At 46.5% G+C, this 15,534-nt stretch overlaps 1 long non-coding RNA gene across 3 annotated transcripts in view; it reads left to right on the top strand.

The window, feature by feature from the left end:
• Positions 1 to 3,467: 3,467 nt before the first annotated feature.
• LOC149128401 (uncharacterized) overlaps positions 3,468 to 15,534 on the top strand; it is an 80,300-nt gene continuing 68,233 nt past the window's right edge. Inside the window, exon 1 of one of the 3 annotated variants that reach the window (XR_016231044.1) lies at positions 3,468 to 3,764. This is a non-coding gene — a long non-coding RNA (uncharacterized LOC149128401). Of the gene's footprint in view, positions 3,769 to 15,534 lie in introns of all 3 variants that reach the window. The other 2 variants (XR_016231041.1, XR_016231039.1) reach the window with 2 other exon arrangements.

Here is a 15,534-nt window from a genome sequence, read left to right on the forward strand (position 1 = left end):
GGGATGCCTGCATTGCAGGTGGTGGTTCTACCCACTGAACCGCAGTGCTGGTCCCTATCTATCAAATAAATAAATAAATAGATAAATAAATATTTTTTGAAAGTTATTTAAGCATGGATTCCTTTAGTTCTTTGATCATGTTTGTAATAGCTACTTTGAAGTCTTATTTCAAAGTATTTCCACCATCTGGGTCCATTGAATGGCAATTGCTATTGTCTACTTTCTGTCTCATGTGTGGCTCACACTTTGTTGTTTTTTCACATCTAATGGCTTTTTGTATAAAATTGAAGATTTTAGGTTTTGGAGTGACTTGGGAACACAGTGTTCCCTTCCTGTTCCTTTTCTTTGTTCGGCTGTTTTCTTGTTTCTTTAGTGACTTGACTGTACTATGTGCAGTCTGTATCCCCTGCAGTGTGCAACTTCTAATATGCCTGCTCAGATTTTACCTCTCCCACGTGGGTGCAGGGGCCCAAGGACTTGGGCCATCTTCCACTGCTTTCCCAGGCCTTAGCAGAGAGCTGGATCAGAAGCAGAGCAGCCGGGACTAGAACTGGCACCCATATGAGATGCTGGCACACAGGCAGTGGCCTCACCCACTATGTCACAGTGCCGGGCCCCAAAGAACATTTTTTAATATGTTTATTTGTCATTTGTCTATCTTTGGTGAGATGGCTGCTAAGGTCTTTGGCCTATTTTAAAATTTGGATTGTTTGTTTTCTCATTGTTGAGTTTTAAGAATTTTTGTTTATTTTGGACATCACTCCCTTATCAGATATGGGCTCGCAAATATTTTCTTCCAGTCTGTGCCTTATCTTTTCATTCTCTTGAGAATATCTTTTGCAGACCAGAAAATTTTAATTTTGATGAAATCTATCTTATTAAATTTTTTCTTTGATGGATTGAGCTAGTGATGTTATATCTAAGAATTCATTACCAAACACAAGGTCATCTCAGTTTTCTCCTAAGTGATCGCCTAGCAGTTCTTTTTTTATTTTTAAATATTTATTTTATTTATTTGAAAGGCAGAATTAGAAAGAGAGAGAGAGAGAGAGAAAGAGAGAGAAAGAGAGAGATTGAGGTTTTTCATTTGCTGGTTCACTCTCCACATGTCCACATAGCCAGAATGGGTGATGCTGGGTCAGGCTAAAGCCAGGAGCCAGGATCTTCATCAGGGTCTTCCACATGGGTTCAAGGGCCCAAGGACTTGGGCTATCTTCCTTTGCTTTCCCAGGTGCATTAGCAGGGAGTTGGATCAGAAGTGGAGCAGCTGGGACTTGAACTGGTGCCCATATTACAATACCGCCAGCATTAAAGGTGGCAGCTTAACCTTCTATGCCACAGTGCTGGCCCATCCTTCGTTTCTGAAGGATATTTTTTCAGGGTACACAACTCCAGTTTGGTGGGATGTTTTTCTTTTAATACTTTAAATATCATATTCTTCCCTATTTTTCCTTGCACAGTTTCTGAAAAACTGAATGTAATTCTTATATTTGCTACCCTTAGGTAAGGTGTTCTTTTCCTCTGACTTCTTTAAAGATTTTTCACATTTTTTTAAACTTGAATATAAGATTCCTAGCTGTAGGTTTTTCGAGCATTTATCATGTTTAATATTCTCTGAGTTTCCTGAATCTGTGGCTTGGCGTCTGCCATTAATTTGAGGAAATTCTAAAGATTGTTTCACATATTTGAAATAATTTTCCCGTTTAAAATAATTTTTGTTCATTTGCCAGTTTCTTATCCTCCAAATGTTTCTATTACATGTATGCTAAATGTCTTGTAATTGGCTCAGTTTGGGATATTCTGTTCTTCGCTCCTTCCCTGCCCCATCACTTGTCTTTTTGCTTTTCAGTTTGGGAAGTTTCTATTGAGAAATCCTTATGCTCAGAGACTCCTTCCTCAACTGTGTCCTGTCTATTAAGCCTATCAAAGACTCCCTTTCTTTCTGTTACTGTGGTTTTGATTTCTAGCACTTCTTCTTGTTCTTTCTTAGAATTTTCAGCTGCCTACTTACTTTTCCTGTTAATGCATTATTCATTAGATCCCTTAGCATATTAATCATACTTGGTTTAAAGTTTTATTTATTTATTTGCAAGGCAGAAAGAGAGATCTCCCACCCACTGCTTCATTTCCCCAGAAACCTCAATAGCCAGGGCTGGACTAGGCCAAAACTGCCGTGAGCCAGGAATTTCATCCAGTCTACTACATGGGTAGCAAGGACACAAATATATGAGCTATCACCTTCTGCCTTTAACAGGAAGCTTGATCAAATGCAGAGGTGGGACTCGATCCGAGACACTCCAGTATGGGTTATGGGTGTCCCAAGCAATTTCTTAACCCATTATGCCACAATACCCATCCCTGTAGTTGGTTTATATTCTTGATCTGATCATTTCAATATCCTTGCCATATTTGAGTCTGCTGTGAATACTTGCTCTGTTTCTTCAAACTGTATGTGCTCTTTGCCTTTTTTTTTTCTTTAATTTGAAAAGCGAAGAGACAGACACACACAGAGATTGTTTATCTGCTGGTTCACTCCCCAAAAACCCACAATGGCCAGCAGAAACTCAATCTGGGTCTCCCATGTGGGTGTCAGGGACCAAAGTACTTGAGCCATCCCCTGCTGCCTCCCAGAGTGTGCAATAACAGGAAGCTGGATAGGAAGCAGTGCAGGAGCCAGCGCTGTGGTGCAGTGGGTGAAGCCGCCGCCTGCAGTGCCGGCATTCCATATGGCGCCGGTTCAAGTTCTGGCTGCTCCATTTCCCATCCAGCTCTCTGCTGTGACTTAGGAAAGCAGTAGAGGATGGTGCAAGACCTTGGGCCCCTGCACCCACGTGGGAGACCCAGAAGAAGCTCCTGGCTCCTGGCTTCAGATTGGCGCAGCTCCGGCCTTTGTGGCCAGTTGGGGAGTGAACCAGCGTATGCAAGAGCTCTGTCTCCCTCTTTGCCTCTCCTTCTCCCTCTGTAACTCTGACTTTGAAATAAATAAATAAATCTTAAAAAAGAAAAAGAAAAAAGAAGCAGTGTAATTGGGTGTCAAACCAGTTACTCCCATACAGGTTGTAGATGTTCCAAGCAGTGTCTTAATCACAGAACCAAATAGCAGCCTCTGTTCTTTGCCCTTTTAGTATGCCTTGTAATTTTTTCTTGATAGTCAGAGATGATGCAGTGGGGAAAAAAAACACCTGCTTGAAAAGGCCTCCGGCAATACTGGAGTGGTGGTAAGGCGTTGGGGGTGGGGAAGCCTAGGGAGCGCCTGTGTTAGTCCTCAGTCTTGTCTTCCCTGTGAACTTCAGCTGTGCTGCCAACAGAATGACCAGAGAGGTTCGGAATTGGGCCTTTGCCTTCTTCCACATGGGAGTCGAGGAGAGGTTAGAATTAGGTATTTTTCTTCATCCACATGGGATGCTAGAACCAGCTGGAGCTGGTTATTTCCTTTTCCTCGGGACAGTTAAGCTCTAGTAAAACCCCAGCTGGTTTGGTTCTAGTTAAACAGTTTCTCTTGCGGCAAACCTTGTTAAGAAGAATGGAATGCACTGGTGTTCAAAATGGTCCCTGTCTCCTTTCTCTCGCTGCCACAGCTCTTTCTCTGGTGTCCACTATGAGACCCTCTTAGAGCTCCAGGAGGTAAACCTCACAAAAATGTGGGAGCCCTGGTGACACGGGTCTCTGAGACCGAGCCTCCAGCAACTGGTCAGTTCCACTCAGGTCTCCCTGCCCTGGAACTGGGTTCCAAGAACTTTTCCAGCTCATGGATTTCTGCCCTGGTGAGTGGTGATTTTCTGTGTTCACCTGTTGGTCTCTCCACTTTGAGGGGCAGAGGTTTGCAGTGAGACCTCCCACTTCCCTCCTGGATTTCAGAAGAATTGTTGAATTTTTAGTTGCTGTCAGGATTCAATGCTGACTTCTGAGTTTCTCATATGCCAGGCCAAGTACCAGAAGTTGCAAGTTGACTGTTTACCCTAATTGTTGTGAGTGTGTGTGTGTGTGTGTGTGGTTTGCAGTCTGCTATCACGGTTCAGGAGGTTTACATCTGCCCCACATTCAGCCAGGGATTCATAGCTTGAAAGTTACTTTTCTGGGGCTCCCAGGAGCGTGCACGTCTTGCTTATGCACACAGTCTTCCCAAGAGCAGGGATGAATGTCATTTCATTTTTGAGCTTGGCTTCCTGGGAATTGCCCCTCCAACCCCCCTGGGGGCAGAGTAGCTTATTGTTCGTGAGTGTGTGCTCAGAGGTTCTGTGTCAGCTCCTTGCTCCAGGGACGCTTCACCTTGTGTTGCTGGGTCTATGTGAGGCGTGGGTAATGCTTTCATGTCCGCCCCCACATCCGCTCGCGTTGCTACTGCGTGGGACCAGGTTGGCACACTGCCAGCCACCTTCCTGACCCCCAGCGTTGACTGTGATTCTAGGAGGCCTCTTGTTGCCTCTTTTCTCTGGCTCTACTCAACTCCTGGCTGGCGTGCTGTTGTCCTTGGATCATGGAGCTCCCGGCCTCCTCTTAACTGTTCTTCACCTGATCTTTGTGGTTTGAAACAACATTCTTCGGCATGGAGTCCTCCAGCTCTCCAGATAGCCAGACTCCTATGGTGGTACTGCAGAGCTGTTCCTCTCAGGGCTTTGCTCTGTCCCTGGGCAGAACCCCTATGCTCTGCATCAGACCAGGGCTGGAGACCCACTTTGACTGGGGAGATGTCTGTGTTCTCTGCGGGGAATGGGAAGATGGCAGTCCATCTCTTGTTTTCCTGCCTTGTGAGCAAATGGAATGGGGGCCTAGGTGATTGGACTGCTTGTGTTTGCAGTGTGCTGTGCCTGCGGTACATTTTCTGTCCTAGGAATGTGGGCTGGAGCCCTGGTCCTCTTGGTTGTGCCTGCCTCAAATACAGTTTCTGCAATACAAGGCTGGCGAGTGGGCTTGAGGGGCCCTGCAGCCTGCCTCTTGCATTGAAATGCACAACCCCTGACCATGAGATGGGAGGGGGATTGCTGTCTGGAGAAAGCAGCTGCAGTGAAGTTCCCATCATATGGAGGTGGGAGTGGATAAATGAGTCAGCGGTGGCTCATCAACATGTAGTAGGTCTTCTTGAATGAGTGTTTCTGCATCTGCTGTATATCCTTAGGACGATTTTCAAGGTGTTAAACTGTTTGGTTAAATTCCACCAGGGAAACTTTTGCTAGTGGGAGGGACCGCTAGTTTCTTACCCTGTCATTCTGGTACATTTGCCCCTAAAATAACCTTGTATTTAATTTTTTAAAGACTTATTTGAAGAGCAGAGTGACAGAGAGGCAAGGAGAAAGCATTTCTCTCCGTTGGGGTTCACTCCCCAAATGGCTACTACAGCCAGGGCTGGGCCAGGCTGAAGGCAGGAGCCCAGAATTCCATCCAGGTCTCCCATGTGGGTGCCAGGGGACCAAGTACTTAGGCCAACTTCCACTGCCTTTGCAAGCACATTAGCAGGGAGCTGGATAGGTAGCAGAGTAGCCAAGACTTGAACAAGCGCTTAGATATGGGATGTGGCTTAACCCACTGTGCCACAATTCTGGCCCCAAAATAATCTTTTAAAAATGGAACTTAACCATAATTATCCTCCTGAGAAGCTTTTCCTTCTCTCTAACGTAAAACAGTTGAATAATTCTCAATTTCTTTTAGAGTAAAATCTAAAAATTTTTAATCTGGCCAACTGATATAACCTAGCCTAGTTCTCTAGACTTATTTTGAACAATTTCTTTCTTGGTCTTTTCCCACCAGCCACAAAGAAAGCTCTCTGGTTCTTTAAACATGAGCTGTCTTTTGTTGTCTCAGGACCAACCTGTACCCCTTTCATGTCTTGGGAAAGATGCTTTGTTCTTTCTTTACTTGGTTGATTTCCTTGCAGTGTCCAGCATTCAGCCTGAGCATCATTGTTCAACAAAGCCTACTCTTACCTGCTTTGAGCATGCCCTGTGCCCTCCTGGAACCTAGAACTTCTTAGAATCACCCTTTCTGTATCCATAATAGTTTAATTATTTTGAATTGTTATTTAATATCATTGTCAGCTCTCTGAGGGATCTTTTATTTTTTTATTTTATTTATTTATGTATTTGATAGGTAGGGTTACAGGCAGTGAGAGAGAGAGAGAGAGACAGAGAAAGGTCTTCCTTCTGTTGGTTCACTCCCCAGATGGCCTATAGACAGCACTGTGTCGATCCGAAGCCAGAAGCCAGGTGCTTCCTCCTGGTCTCCCATGCGGGTGCAGGGACCCAAGCACTTGGGCCATCCTCCACTGCCTTCCCGGGCCACAGCAGAGAGCTGGACTGGAAGAGGAGCAACTGGGACTAGAACTCAGTGCCCATATGGGATGCCGGTGCTGCAGGTGGAGGATTAACCAAGTGAGCCACAGCGCCGGACCCTGAGGGAATCTTTTAAAAAAAGATTTATTTGAAAGGCAGAGAGAGGGAGAGGGAGAGAGACAGAATTTCATCTACTTGTTCACTCCCCAAATGGCCACAAGGGCCAGGCCAGAGCCAGGAGTTTCTTCCAGGTCTCCCACTTGGGTGCAGGGGCCTAAGTACTTGGGCCATCTTTCCCAGGTGCAGTATCAGGGAGCTGACTTGGTAGTGAAGCAGCTGGGACTGAAAGTGGCGCCCATAGAGATGCCGGTGCTGCAGGTGGTGGTTTAACCCGCTGTGCCTCAGCGCAGGCCTCTGAGGGGTTGTTTCCTATTGTGCATTTCCAAAGAGCTCAAGAAAGACTTGACTGACAGGCTGAACAACCCACCACAGAGCCTTTCGCAGGATAAAATGCTGGGTTACCCTGTAGTATAGGGTGGAGGGAGGAACCTGTGGTTACTAATACTTGGAGTGACTTTCATTTTTCATCTCACAATTTGTGCAATTGTATTCTAAGGCAACTTTGTTTTGTTGAAGACATAGATCCTTTGGGGTCTACGTTTGGATATAGAGAGTTTGGATGCCCAGAAGAGGCTCCCTTAGTGTGCTGCTGTTAGAACCTCCAGCCCAAACACAAGGGTCCTTCTTCCTCCCTCTCCCAGGCCCCTCTAAAATCAAATGAGGCATCCTGGCTGATAGGAACTTGAGTTGCTGTTTTAAAATTTGATTTACTTACGGGATAATGAGAGTGAGATCCATCTCCCAACTACTGGTCCAATCCGTAAATGCCTGCAACAGCCAGGACTGGGAATGCACCCGCAGGCCTCCCTCGTGGGTGGCAGGAACCCAGTCACTTGAAACATCACTGCTGCCTTGCCAGCGTCTGCATGGGCAGGAAGCTGCGGTTGGGATCCAGAGTGGGAAATTGTCCCAAGTGCTCTGTGACATACAGGTCTCTTAATAGCTAGGCTACACACCTGCACCCTGATGGGAACTTGTGGGTGACAACACAGGCTGTGCTGACTTCTCTCTCCTCCCCATCACTTTCTTTCTTTGGTTTCAGGTAGAATTATGAAAATACATCTATCTTGTTTATTGGCACAAGGAGACAATCTCTTCATTTCTTTCGGAATAGCTAATTGTCAGTTCCATTACATACCTGTGAATTCTTCAAGTTCTTTCCACTGTCTACTAATTTTTGCCCAATTATCTTTGGGGAATTTCTCAATAAGAAACTTGGTTCTATTTATCTGACAGTCCCCCAGATGGCTGCACTCACGCTGCCTGTGTATGAATATTGTTAATACACTTGAATCTGAAAAGAGAGCAGTGCCTTCAGAAGAGAAATTGCATGTAACGGAAAGAAGTAGCACAGCTCTGAGTGTCTGTGCATTGCCTCAAGTTCCTGTCAGAAACTATGCAGATGTTGCCAACTACTTTTTTTGAATTAAATTTTTTAAATTTAATTTTTTTAATGTGTGGCCAGAGAATGGCTTGTGATAGCGTTCAGTGGCAAATGCACGATCTTCAAGGAGTTCATGTAAAATGCATATTATGAAAAAACTGCATAAATTTCAAAATTATTTTGTATCAACATAAACATATCCTGTGATTCAATTTTTTTCTACACTTTGTGAAGTACCCTCATCCAGCATGTCAGGTGTAGCCTGGATTTCCCCCATCACTCCTTGTCAGCAACAGGGAGGAGTCACCTCTGGGTGAAGCATTATTTCTGCCTGTGGTTAACAAGATAGGAATTCCAAGCCAATCTTACAATTAGAATGCAACTGGCTCTGAATTTCAGAACTAACTATACAACATCAGAGGACTAATTGTGGGAGGCTCTCTGGGTTTCACTTACTTGACCTTTTAGTTCTATTTCCATCTTAAATTATTTAATAAGAAATTGAAATCAATTCCACTGCAATGGGCCTTATGTTCTGTCACCCCATGGTGCACACTGTACTTCAGTTATTTGTCACAGTGTCACAGCACTTGACCCAGAGTAGGCAACCCTTGAATGAATGAATGGATTGATGAGTGATTGTCACATAGAGTGTAATTGAGGGGGTCAAATTTTAGACCAGAGAATAACTAGATAAATCTTGATGACTTCTTCAATATGTGAACGTCAGGTTTTTAGAAGACCCAAAATGTTTGAGACAGATCAAGCAGCAGCAAGACCAAGGCATGAAGGGTCACTTAAGTCTAGCAGAGTGCCTACTGTGTTGTGTTCAGCTAACTGGTTGTAGAGGCATTGACCAAGACAGTCATGCTTTGCAGCTTCAAGTTGGTTGAGAACCTGTGGTAACCAGGGATTTCTGTATGGGGGATAGTCTTGGGGTTGGGTATTTGTCTGGAAACTGTCTATGCAATTGAATTTATGTGGAGTGATTAGGGTGCCTTTTGGAGGGATAGGGAGGAGAGGGCTTTGTAGCAGAGCCACCTCTTGGCACCACTTACAAGTCTCTGAATAATATCTAATGCTCCATGACCTGTCTCCTCAAAGTCCTCATATTTTTTAAAAGGTTTTATTTATTTGAAAGGTAAAGTTAGAGAGAGAGAGAAATTGGTCTTTGTCTGCTTGTTCACTCCCCAAATGGCCGCAATAGCTGGAGCCAGGCTGATCCGAAGCCAGGAGCTTCTTCCAGGTCTCCCATGTGGGTGGCAGGGGCCCAAGCACTTGGGCCATCTTCCTCTGCTTTCCCAGACACATTATCAGGGAACTGGATTGGAAGTGGAGCAGACGGGACTTGAGCTGGGGCCCATATGGGATGCCGGCACTGTAGGCTGGAGCTTTAACCTGCTGTGCCACAGTGCTGGCCCTGGTCCTCATTACTTATGGCAACTTGGATGACTTTGCTTATTAGGTTAAGAAGTCCAGGGGCCAGCTTTGGGGTGCAATGGGTTAAGCCGTCACTTGAGACACAGGTATCCCATATTGGAGCACTGATTGGAATCCCTGCTGCTCCACTTCCAACCCGCTTCTTGTTGGCAGTGGGAGGCAGTGGGAGGCAGTGGGAGGCAGTGGGAGGCAGTGGGAGGCAGTGGGAGGCAGTGGGAGGCAGTGGGAGGCAGTGGGAGGCAGTGGGAGGCAGTGGGAGGCAGTGGGAGGCAGTGGGAGGCAGTGGGAGGCAGTGGGAGATGGTCCAAGTGCCTGGGTCCCTGCCATCCAAATGGGAGACCCAGATGGAGCTCCTAGCTCCTGATTTCAGCCTGGCCCAGTTCTTGTTGCAGCCATCTGGGGAATGAACCAGCAGATCGAAGATCTCTCTCTCTCTCTCTCTCTGCATCACTCTTTTAGACAAAAAAACAAATACATACAAATTCACATGTAAATCTTCTCCTTCTTAAAAGTCCAGGAAGTTCCAGGAAGGAAAGACAAAGATTAGTATTTTGAGTTTTTTCCCTTTATACCTTATTTTGTAGATGATCTTCCACTGCTGAGGCAGTCACTTCTTACCTTAATGAGAATTTCCTGAAAGAGGACTATCAGTGTTAGCCCTACTTTGTTGGGTGTCTTGATAGGGTTGGCTTGGATAACGTGCTCACGGCCTGTGTGGGTTTGGAAGGGACTGCGCCCCAGCCTCCATCTGGGTGTCGGGGTGTGCCTTGGCCCAACGTGTGTAAATGAACTGGAGGTATGAGCAGCAGGCAATTTGCCAGCTTCCGTCAATGTCCCTAGCCCCTAGGAAGGCTGGTGATCTGCAGTTCCCAGTGAGGAAGGCAGGCAGGGTGATGGGGACTGTCACGTGCTGGAAGCAGAGCCAGCAGTGCAGGGCCACTGTGCGCTGTGAGAATGTCCAGGGCAGGATCTAGAGGAAGTGTCAGATAAGAGGGGCAAGGCCCTGGGTGCTCAGCAGCAGGGCCTGGGCCTGAGCCTGGGCAGGAAGCAACGCCTGCAGCTTCAGTAACAGAGCCTGGGTCCTCTCTGGATGTGAGCCGTTTGAGCCCTGGAGCGTTATTCTGAACCCCCAGGAAGTGGGAGGTTCACAGCCCAGTGGCTCTGGGATCTCCCTGCAGAAGCTTTGTGCTCCTGGCTGATGGACAAGGCAGACAGACGCAGCTCTGGCCACCCCTCCATCCGTGGCATGTCCTCGTTGTCCTCCGCCGTCTGCTCCGTTGCTCCTGGCTCAGAGGATGCGCCAAGAAAAGGCACACATAATCAGATTTGTGCCCGCATTTTCCATCCCTGCTTCTGGGATGATGACCAGAATATGTATCATCAGGGCTGTCCCAGGAAGCTAGCTTCTGTGGTGGCCAAAGCTCTTAGCAGTAGGATTCCAGCTTCTACCATCCCCTCCAGCCTGATAGCTGCCTTTGCAGGCATTATTGTCGAGCCTAGGATCGTTGCCAGGGACAGGTAGGTGACAGTGGAAGTGGACGGTACCGTGGGAGGTCTCAGGAGCCTCTTCTGAACAACCAGGTACACCTCCAGCCTCAGCTAGGCTCTTCAAAGAGCCCCAAAGTAGCAGAAGTAAGATGATGCTGGTTTTGGGTGTTTTACACAGCAACATGTCTTTTTAAATAGATTTATTTTTAGGTTTGTTTATTTGAAAAGCAGAGCAAACGGCGAAGGAAAGATTAACTGATCGATTGAACTATCTTCTATCTGTTGGTTCACTCCACAAATGCCCACAGTAACCAAGCCTGGATCAAGGCAAAGCCAGGAGCCAGGAAATCCACCTGAGGGTGCCACATAGGTGCAGGGATCCTAGTACTTGAGCTCTTGCCTGCTGCCTCCTGGAGTGCTTATTAGCAGGAAGTTTGGTTGGATATGGGCACCGGTCGCTCCAAAGTAGGTTGCAGGCATCCAAAGTGGTGGTTTAACCTGCTGCGCCACAATGCCATAGATACTGCAAGTGGGAATATACATTAATGAAATTTTATGTAAAGGAGTTTGCCAGTTTGTACCAAGAGCCTTAAAAAATTTGACTTTGGGACCAGCGATGTGGCATAGTGGGTTAAGCCGCTGCCTATGGCATCCCATATTAGAGTGCCAAATTGAGTCCCGGTTGCTCCGTTTCTAATCCAGCTCCCTGCCATAGGCCTGGGAAAAGCACCAGAGGGTGGCCCAAGTGCTTGGGCACCTGTACCCATATGGGAGGCCAGGTTGAAATTACTGGCTTTGGCCTGGCCCAGTCCTGGCCACTGTGGTCATCTGAGTTTAACTAGCAGATGGAAGATTCTGCCCCCCGACTCCTCTCTGACTTTCAAAGTAAGTAAAGAAATCTTCAGAAAAGTTAGATTTCTAGAAGGCGCTGAGTGCATGTGTTCTGCCTTATGTATTTCAGCCTGGTCATTCCCTTTGCAGCAAGCTTCTCTCGTGAAGTGATCAGATGTCCAGGCAGAGATTTGTGGTGCTCATCCTGGTATTATTTACATCAAATGGAAATTCATGTCTAATAACTAGGGAATATTTATGTTGGTCACATTCAATTCATGGCATTGAATATTATATCTCCATAAAAATGATAGATCAAGAGAAGACATAGTTCACAGGAAAATACTAGTCTTAAATGAATGAAAACTCGTTTAAACTCCATTAAAATAAGAAATGCAAATTAAAACAACAGGAGACGACAGGAGACGGGTACTTGGTTATCTATCACAGGATGGCACGTGACCTTTACACTTACAATCAACATTTGTCTCATCCACGTCTGCAGGTTAGTGACTGGGGAGCAGCCCTGCTGAGTTTCCGTGGCTTGGATACGAGTATGGGGCTGCCCTCCAGGGAAAGCTTGGCTGGTGCGGACAGTTCTCTTCCCTTGGAGCTTGCTCACTTGCCTGACAGGTGGATTGCGGTGGTTGGTTCGAGGTCCCAGTCTCTCCCCACGGGGCCCTCCTCACGGGGCTTTCTTAGGACACGTGTTGTCATGATGTGGAGGCTGACTTTATCCCTCCTGAGCAAGCCGGGAGATGGGTGATGGCCGCAGTACCTTGTATGGTCTAACCTCAGAAGTAAAAAAACCATCTATCCCACACTCTGTGGGCTGTGCAGAACAGCTTGGATCCAGTGTGGGAGGAGAACACTCAGAGAGGTGAAGTAGCTAAGGACTATCAGGGTGTCTCGGAGGCCCACGGACTCTGAGTAGGAAGACACTTGGCCACATCTATTGGAATTGGAAGTGTGCAAACCCTTACCCAGGAGTCCAGCATTCAGGAATTTATCTTTTTTTTTTTTTTTTTTTGACAGAGTGGACAGTGAGAGACAGACAGAAAGGTCTTCCTTTGCCTTTGGTTCACCCTCCAATGGCCGCCACAGCTGGCACGCTGCGGCCGGCGCACCGCGATGATCTGATGGCAGGAGCCAGGTACTTATCCTGGTCTCCCATGGGGTGCAGGGCCCAAGGACTTGGGCCATCCTCCATTGCACTCCCTGGCCACAGCAGAGAGCTGGCCTGGAAGAGGGGCAACCGGGACAGAATCCAGCGCCCCGACCGGGACTAGAACCCGGTGTGCCAGCGCCACAAGGCGGAGGATTAGCCTAGTGAGCTGCGGCGCCGGCTGAGGAATTTATCTTGAAGACACACCTGCACTGTATCTAATGATAGGAGAGTCCTTCAAAAAGTTCGTGGAAAATGGGTACCTTTTAATTCCATCTTTCTACAGTTTGAAGTACTCTCATACATCTGAGGAGTTATTACCATATTTTTTAATGGCAACAGTTATAAATAACCCAAATATCTACCAAAAGGGCCTTGAGCAACCACAGACCAGCACAGCTGTGGAGTGTAATGTGTTATGTAGCTGTTAAAAATGAGATTCACCCAGTTCATGTCTTGCTGGGGAACTGTATTCTTAAACGTTGGGGTGTGTGTATATAGATTTATAGATAACCTGAGGAAGTACATGAAGAGTTGGTAACACTGATAACCCCTTTAAGGAGAAGAAATAAAAAGAAACTCTAAGTTCATTATTTTCAAATTTTGAACCACATAGACATGGCACCTATTTAGAAATGAATGAAAAAATGCATGTGAAAAGTAAAAAGAAATTCAAGTACATTTAAAAATTACTAGGGATGTGCTCATAAAAGTAAAACAAAAGTCATAGTAAACCATATTTGTGATATAACCTCATTTGTTTTAAAGATAATATACATAGAAAAATGGGTGAAAAGAACACAGAATGACATGGAATCATGAACAACTTCATTTTTTTTCTTAATATTTTTGCTTCCAGAATTGTCTATAATGACTATATGTATTTCTGAATCAGAGCAAAGCAAAGGGAATTTATTTCTGGCTAGTGAGATGAAAGGATACTTTGACTTATGCATGATTTTTGGCATTTTCCCAAAATGATTTTGTATTACTTTTAAGCATGAAAAAGGGAACCAAAACAAAGATTTGAATTAAAACAACAGCAACAACAGCTTGCTCGAGGCTCTGAGCAGTGTTCTGAGGGGTAAAGTGTGGCTGTCCAGTGACCCATGTCCTGACTGGCTGGGCTTTCCCCGTGGTGCCCCTCTGCTGGCCCTGGAGCACAGGAGAGAGCCATGTCTTGTCCAGGGCAGACTGGCCTTGTTTCATAGCCAAGGCCTCAGTCTGTTGAAGCTGCCGCAATGTCTGGTGCGGAGGGGTCCTGGGAGTGAGGAGGAAAGGTAATGTGGGTAAGTGGAGAACAGCCAGAAAGGCAGTGGTCAGGGAGAGCCAGACACAGAGCAGTTCCAGGCTGCAGACGTGAGAAACCGTGTTCTCCGCTGGCTGGAACACATCCTCACTCTGAGCTCCTACATTCTCTCAGCCTAGCAAAGGAGTCCTTCAGCGTCTCCCATGCTGGAAATCTTTCCCTCTTTTGTCTCCACTGGGCTTTGCCTGGTGCTCCATGAGTGCCCACAGCTGTGAAATTCCTGGCATAGGACCATGGTCCCATGGCATAGTCATTTGACCCCTCCCCATAGTCAACCCTGGAAGTGTAGTCTGTTAAATTCAGTAGTCTGTATCCTAAGCTGAGATGGGCACCATGAACCATTGCCTAGGTTGTGTACTGCTACATCCAGGAGGGTATCATTCATAAAATACATGTTATTAATTCATATTTATAACAGTTTTTCTGAAAGAGGCATATAAATGCAGGTGTCCTGAGAGGCGTCTTAACTGCCATACCAAACACCCACCCCCAGATGCAAAATTATACTTTGGGAGCAACTTACCAATTTTGTTAAACGTTTATTTTATTTATTTGAAAGACAGATCTACAGAGAGGTAGAGATGCAGAGAGGTCTTTCATCTACCAGTTCACTGCTCAGATGGCCGCGATGGACAGAGCTGTGCCGACCTGAAGCCAAGAGCTTGCTCCAGGTCTCCCACGCAGGTGCAGGGGCCCAAGGACTTGGGTCATCTTCCACTGCTTTCCCAGTCCATAGCAGAGAGCTGGATCAGAAGCAGAGCAGCTGGGACTAGAACCGGCACCCGTGTGTGATGCCGGTGCTTCAGGCTAGGGCTTTAACCTGCTGCGCCACAGTGCTGGCCCCTCAATTTTTTGTCCAAAAATGCAGCCCCGTCTGCTATAACTCCAGGAGGAAAGTGCATACAGGTGATTAGAGAGTACTGAAAAGATAGCCTCAGGTGTACCTCCATGGATTCTAGAAAGAAGGCAGAGCTGAGGGCCATTTCTTGTGTCTCATGTGTGCATAAGAGATATTGTCAGCTCTGACCTCACGCTTGGATTTCTGGCTTCCCTGCTTATGAGAACTGCATGCTGACAGCTGTGGATTCCAAAGCAGTTATTGGGACCTACGGTCTCTGTTAGGCACAAATCACTGCCTGACTCGCAAGCTTCAGTGACTTTGTTGCTATGGTGTTTAATCCTGACTCACGGCCCACGTGTTCTTTCCCAGGTTGTGGGGCATAGATGATGTGATTGACCACATCTGACTGCTCCCAGCCTTGGCACTGTGTGTGTGTGTGTGTGCACGTGTGTGTGCAGGCCTGCATGCAACTCCCTCATGTGTGTGATGAATGCACATTGGCTCCCCTCTACAGTTCTCATGGAAATACTGGTACAGATTACTGTTGGCCACATTCGGTTCCAAGGTGTGAAAAACTAGTTGGCTTTGGCAAGGTAAATCTGCAACGTGTCAGCAGCCTCGAGCTACCATGTTTGGGGGCTCATTTCAGTAATGAGGAACCCCCAGTCTGGTAATGGCTCTGTGCTCTAC

This window comes from Oryctolagus cuniculus, chromosome 1, assembly GCF_051225735.1.
Source record: "Oryctolagus cuniculus isolate XC-2025 breed Fujian yellow rabbit chromosome 1, ASM5122573v1, whole genome shotgun sequence".
In the NCBI taxonomy this organism is placed as follows: domain Eukaryota; kingdom Metazoa; phylum Chordata; class Mammalia; order Lagomorpha; family Leporidae; genus Oryctolagus; species Oryctolagus cuniculus.